Genomic DNA, 7,111 nt, shown 5'->3' with positions numbered 1-7,111 from the left:
AACTTCATAAAGTTTAAAAATTAGTTTTTGAACACACCACCTAATACACAAAACATTGTGATGACAAACTCAAAAATGTAATTTGAATCAAAAATAGTACACTGTTAGCCAACAATCCTTGAACCTCTTATATATTACAATTGGTCAATCAAGAAAGAACAAGCCATACCAATTCCTAATGACAAAAAACCAGATGACAATAAGCAATACGATTGGACTGCTTTTAATGCTAGTATTTTAAGATCTAGAATGATTTATTATTTTAGATTTAAACTAACATATTAAGCTTTTTTTACAACTATCCACAATTCTGACATTACAACACAGTCTGAAAGTTTACCAACAAATTGCATTTCGTTGTCAATCACATAGAAATTACAATGAAAAGAGCAAAGATACAGTTACCATAACAACATTCATCAAACAAATTTGGCTATCAGAATGCCATTTTCAATTAGTTTATCTCCATTACAATTCAGGTATATTTCAGATAAAGAAGCCCATTTTGTGAACATAAGTCAATCAGTAGTGTTCAACAAAAACAATTAACTTTATTCTTCAATAAGTATTTTTAGTGTTTTTTCAGTTCATCTGGTGTCAAATCCATTGGCAACCTTCCTTGTGGAGAACGAATTCCCATTCCTGGAGTTTTTGGGATGAGATATCCAGAATTTTGCACAAACCAAGTTGTGATGATGACACTGATCACGCCAACTGCTGCACAAACGTTTCCACTGAGTCCAACAGGAGTAACTTTCAAAACAGGGAACTTGTTAAATCCTGAAGACATTCGAGTTTGCATCTGGCGTGCATTGATGGTCCTTGAAAGAATTCTGGACAACATGTTGCCAACAAAACTATTTATTCTTAACCTTCATAAACTAAAAATACAGGTAAATATGATATTTCATTTCATGTCTATGATGTTTCAACTAATGTAAGCATCAATCAAAAGCAAATTCTCAGATATGATCTGAAACTTTCAACCATATGATCTGAAATTTTGGCATCCTTTACCATGTAATATGAAATAAGAGCTTTGATTTGTGGCAATGTTGCCAGATGGATGCAACCTAATTCGTACCATGAACAATTCGTACCGTCAGTTTGTACCTTGAAAAGATCGAGAGAAAAAATTAAAAAAAGCCGAAGTCTCTGATCGCAGTTTCCGATCAACCCTAAACCTTTTAAAATGTTTGCGGAAACTGCGATCAGCGACTTCGGCAAACTCTTAGGATCATTACCAGAAATTTTAAAATGTTTGCGAAAACTGCGGAAAAACGGACACTGCGATAGTGACTTCGGCTTTGTTTTATTTTTTTCTATCGATCTTTTCAGTTTATTTGTTTGCGGAAGCACCCTAACCCTTTTAAAATGTTTGCGGAAACTCCGATCAACCCTAACTTTTTTAAATGTGTGCGGAAACTGCGATCAGTGACTTCGGCAAACTCTTAGGATCATTACCGGAAATTTTAAAATGTTTGCAGAAACTGCGGAAAAATGGAAACTGCGAACAGCGATTTCTATTTTTTTCTCTCGATCTTTTCAGTTTGTTTGTTTGCGGATACTGCTAACCGATACCCTAACCCTTTTAAAATGTTTGCGGAAACTGCGATCAGCGACTTCGGCTTTTTTTAATTTTTTCTCTTGATCTTTTCAAGGTACGAACTGACGGTACGAATAGTTCATGGTACGAATTAGGTTGCACCCTTGCCAGATAAAGAATTTCGTCTAAAATTTAGTGTTTTTTTAGCAAAACAGTGACAAATTATGCAAATTGCACAAGAAAAAAAATATTTTAATTTTGATAAAATTCCTACTTTTTTGTGATTAAACAATTGAAAGTAATTCTTGGCACATTGAGTGCATCCATCAACTTTGACACATTACAACAGTAACTCTCAAAATGGGCGATGTTGCTTTTAAACAACATCAAGATTCAAGAGGCAAAAAAACTCAAAAAGGGTAATTGGATAACATTTGCAGATTAGAGGGAAAAATATTAAACTAGCCTACCAACTGGGTATATTGGCTATAAATAAATGTTCACTGTTTGTTTGACAGCAAACGTATAATATGATAAGGCAACATCCATTTTTTAAAATCATTCAAACAACTTGAAGCCAGTTATTCTTTCTAGAAAAGAATACACAGGACCACCAAAAATATTTTCAAAAGGCTTGTTGCTCGAACTACCGACACGGCATGTAAACAGGTTCACATGTCCTATTGTTTCAAGCAAGCATTGAAACAGCAGACTCCTGTTCTTAGATGGTTTAACCTAGATAAAACCTAATTTGTACCCTGAATAATGCATACCCTCATTTCGTACCCTGAAAAAATGGAGAAAAAAATTAAATAAAGCCAAAATAGCACACGGATCGGAGTTTCCGCTTAACTCTAATCCTAACTTTAAAATTTTTTGCGGAGACTCCGATTAGCGACTTCGGCTTTGGGAGCTCGTATACAAGTCCCCTCCCCCCCTTGGCAACTCATGACAAAGAGGAATTGACCAAAACATGTGGATTGAAGTGTGTGAACAGTAAAGAAAAGTAAAGTAGTTTCACCCTATATGTTTGGTGGAATCCTGTCTTTGTCATGAGTTACCAGGGGGGGGAACCTGTCTACCCAGGGGTCAATCTTAACTTTTTTTTCACTAGCCCACCGGACTAGTTGCTTCGCGTTTTCACTAGCCCGCACGATTTTTCACTAGTCCAACCAATTTACTGACTTTTCACTTGTCTGATGACGTATTAAGATAAGTGTTTTGGCTTGGACTGAAACTAACTAAAGTAAAGGCTTTCAGATTTCAGTACGCACAAGAGAACAACAATACGCACAAAAACACCTTCTCGTATACAGACGCAAACAATGCAATTTTAAAACATAAAAAATTAATGTGGCATGCGATGTGCTTAATATTTATTCATGTTTTAATATTACATTGTGTGCATCTGTAGTACGAGATGACACGTCACTCGCCAGGGTGGTACAATACATACTATTCGTTCACTGTCAAAAGAAGTGGACTATTGGATGGATTGCGTTTGGTTAGGCCTCTACCATCAGACTTGTCTGGCTTGTTGGGTCAGCATAACTCTTTAGGTCACGGAGGCACACGAGCTCTTCAACTACGACAAGGTAGCAATCCAAAGAAGAGGGAAAAAACGAAATAAAAGTCAAATAAAATATTGTTGTGTCTAGCGAAGTTGCGAGAAAAAAGTAGTCACGTGCTCAGTTGACCGACTTTGCAGCCTTCTTCAAGCAATTTCGCCTCTAGCTAGCAAATTTTTGCAGTAGTTCAGAGTGACATCGCCATTTCATAAACCTAGTACGTACTGCAACATTAGCGTTAAGATCGAACCCTGATACCAGCTCCCGGCTTTCTGCTATTTTTTCTCTTGATCTTTTCTGGGTACGAAATGAGGGTACGAATTAGGTTGCATTCGTTTAACCTAACTCAATCCAGCCTTTAAGTTTAAACCTACTATGAAAAAGAATCAAAATTATTCGAAGAGTACATCCAAGTTTTGTGCAGTGCAGGGCAACACTAAAAGGCGGAAATGTGGAACTAAGCCGGGCGTAGACATTTTGTAAAGTTGAAACGATAGTAAACTACAAGTTAAACAACGACTTTAATTTATTATGAGAAACAACACTTTCAAATGCGTCACATTAGGTTGGCTTTTGAGTAAGCAAAAAACTCAACCAAATAAACATACTGCGTTTTACGTTTCTGTCTTGTCTGATGACTTTTCAATGTTTCTTGACGGTGGCCCAATAGATAGATAAATTTACGCTGTTGGAAAGCAGCCTACTGGTTTTAGGCATTCACTGCATTCAGTTTAACCTCTAGGTGTCTTGTTGCGTGTTTTAATTCTGATTCTTGCTGCTTACTTTATTCATTTTATCAGTACGTTTTTGTGTTGTGCCATCGTTGCTGAACAGGTTGTGTTAACCTGTTTTAGCCACCTTGATAAAGTCAGTCGTGCTGACTGACGAAACGTCGGAAATACAAAAGCTAGTTATCATCTTTAACATCAGGAGGTAACCTAGTAAATAGTCACCAGAAGAACGCAAATTACTTTTATTATAAAATGCCTGGTGAACAGTCTCTCTCTGTTTTTAAACATATATATATATACAATTACGAAATCTCATATATTTGCTTTTTGTCATAAAGTATGTTCACAAAATTGTCATTTAGGACTGCATTTGAAATATTGCACCATCCTTCTTATTTTTTAGAAGCAAAATACAAATGTTGCAATATTTCATTCTTTAATGAAGGAGTTATCGCGGGTGCAACCTAGTTCGTACCCTCAGTTCGTACCCTGAAAAGATCGAGAGAAAAAATTAAAAACAGCCGAAGTCGCTGATCGCAGTTTAATAGCACAAAGCCGATCAAAGTTTCCGCAAACAAACTCGAGGGTTAAGGTTAGCGGAAACTGCAAAAAAATGAAAAATTTTGTGGATGCGGATAAATATTTGCAGAAACTGCGATTAGCGAGGGTTAGGATTAGAGCATAGATTACTCTATGGTTAGGGTAAAGGTTAGCGGAAACTGCGATCAGCGAGGGTTAGGGTTAGAGACCATAGATTACTCGATTGTTAGAGTTAGGGCCGAGTTAGGGTAAGCGGAAACTGCGGAAAAATGTTTGCGGAAACTGCGATCAGCGAGGGTTAGGGTAAAGGTTAGCGGAAACTACGGAAAAATGTTTGCGGAAACTGCGATCAGCGAAGGTTAGGGTTAGAGCATAGATTAGTCTATGGTTAGGGTTAGCGGAAACTGCGATCAGCGACTTCGGCTTTCTTTCTCTCGATCTTTTCAGGGTACGAACTGGGGGTACGAACTGTTCAGGGCACAAACTAGGTTGCATCCAGTTATCGCTATGTTAAACAATATGGACGCCAAGATCGTATTTCCGCGTTTTCTACATCGGTGTTAAAAAAGCGCTACTTCTGCGGACAATACGCCATTTCACGCCCGGCTTATTTCCGCCTTTTAGTGTTGCTCTGCAGTGCACAGCTCCTTGTTTTAAGCATTTAAGATTTAAAAATTATGCAAGCTAGGCTTTCAGAGCTTACCTGAATGTTAAGGGATGCAACCTAGTTCGTACCATGAACAGTTCGGACCGTCAGTTCGTACCTTGAAAAGATCGAGAAAAAAAATTTAAAAAAAGCCGAAGTCGCTGATCGAAGTTTCCGCAATGATTTTAAAATTTTCCCCCTAAAAAGATCGAGAGAAAAATATAGCTCAAAACTGAAGTCCGCTGATCGCAGTCTCTGCAAACATTTTTCCGCAGTTTCCGCTAACTCTAACCATAGAGTAATCTATGCTCTAACCCTAACCCTCGCTGATCGCAGTTTCCGCATTTTTTTTTGCAGTTTCCGTTAACCCTTACCCTAATTCTAACCATAGAGTAATCTATGCTCTAACCCAGTGGTTCCCAACCTTTTTTGGTGTCGGGGCCGAATTTCAAACTTCAGAGTACATATGGAGCCGCATGAAAACACTCAAGTAATTATAACGAAAATTTGAAAGCATGTACCAACGAATAGCAACACTAACAAGGAAAATAACACAAATCAATTTAATGTCCAACTTGGCATTGGCTTTGAGCTTTAACGAGTTTGTCAAAGCGAGGCGCAATTGCAGAAGATGCAGTATGCAGTAGGTGCTTGAGATGGTCATCGGTCAACCGATTACGATATTTATTTTTGATTCTGATCATTTTGCTGAAAAGTGCTTCACATACGTAAGTTGATCCAAATACAGAGGCGTTTTTCTGGGCATTAGTTTTCAAGTTGGGATATTTTCCCTCTGGAACTCGATTCCAAAATTCAAGTAGGTCTTCACTTTGAAATAATTGTTTGAGCTTGATAGCTGACTGCATGTCTCGCAACTCCAATTGAAAATTATCAGGAGCAGTGGCCAGTAGCCACATTAACTGCAATAGGATTTGCAAACGTGTTCATCATTGGCAAAAATAAATTCATTCCGTTAATGCGGCGGTTGAACTCATCAATCAAGTTACTGATAAGTCTGCTGTATGCTTCAAATGATCCATTGGTTCGATGGTCAGATAGCGTTGGGAAATGTGTTGTAACACCACTTGCAAGCTGCGTTTTCCAAAGTAGACAATGGGCCATTCTACAAGGTGTAAGATGTAAAACGAAAAGTTCAATGACAGTGCAACCTCTACGACACAACGACAGTGCAGTTTGTAAACAATTTTGACAAGTCAAAAAATAATCGCCCTAATTATTATAGCCTAAATAGATATTTTTCGTGGGATTTTCAGGGGTCAATGAGAGCCGCAAGAAGGCTAGCTCGGAGCCGCATGCGGCTCTAAGAGCCGCGGTTGGGAATCACTGCTCTAACCCTAACCTTTGCTGATCGCAGTTTCCGCAAACATTTTTCCGCAGTTTCCGCTAACCTTTACCCTAACCATAGAGTAGCCTAATCTATGCTCTAACCCTCGCTGATCGCAGTTTTTCCGCAATTTCCGCTTACCCTAACCATAGAGTAATCTATGCTCTAACCCTAACCCTCGTTGATCGCAGTTTCCGCAAAAATTTTTCCGCAGTTTCCGTTAATCCTTAGGCTACCCTAATTCTAACCATAGAGTAATCTATGCTCTAACCCTAACCCTCGCTGATCGCAGTTTCCGCAAACATTTTTCCGCAGTTTCCGCAAACATTTTTTCGCAGTTTCCGCTAACCCTAACCCTCGAGTTTGCTTCAAATTGTTTGGGGAAACTCCGATCAGCGACTTCGGCTTTGTGCTATTAAACTGCAATCAGCAACTTCGGCTTTTTTTCTTTTTTTCTCTCGATCTTTTCAGGGTACGAACTGACTGTACAAATGGTTCAAGGTACGAACTATGTTGCACCCAATGTTAAGAATGTAGTCACCCACCGAAGCATAGTTGAAAAAACAACCAAAGCTTTTGAAATTACTATGTTCAGGAGTAATTTTGCAGAAACTTCATTCCAAGTTGCTCTTCAAACTTTTTTTGGGGAACAGCAGGCTGGATGACTCTTTTGAAACACGTTCATGGCTATCCAAAATGATTAGGTACCGTACGGTAGGTGCTCCTGATCTAAGC

Source organism: Aplidium turbinatum, chromosome 6 (genome assembly GCF_918807975.1).
Source record: "Aplidium turbinatum chromosome 6, kaAplTurb1.1, whole genome shotgun sequence".
NCBI classification, from domain to species: Eukaryota; Metazoa; Chordata; class Ascidiacea; order Aplousobranchia; family Polyclinidae; genus Aplidium; species Aplidium turbinatum.
The sequence above is the reverse complement of the archived record's forward strand: the minus strand, read 5'-3'. Positions refer to the sequence as shown.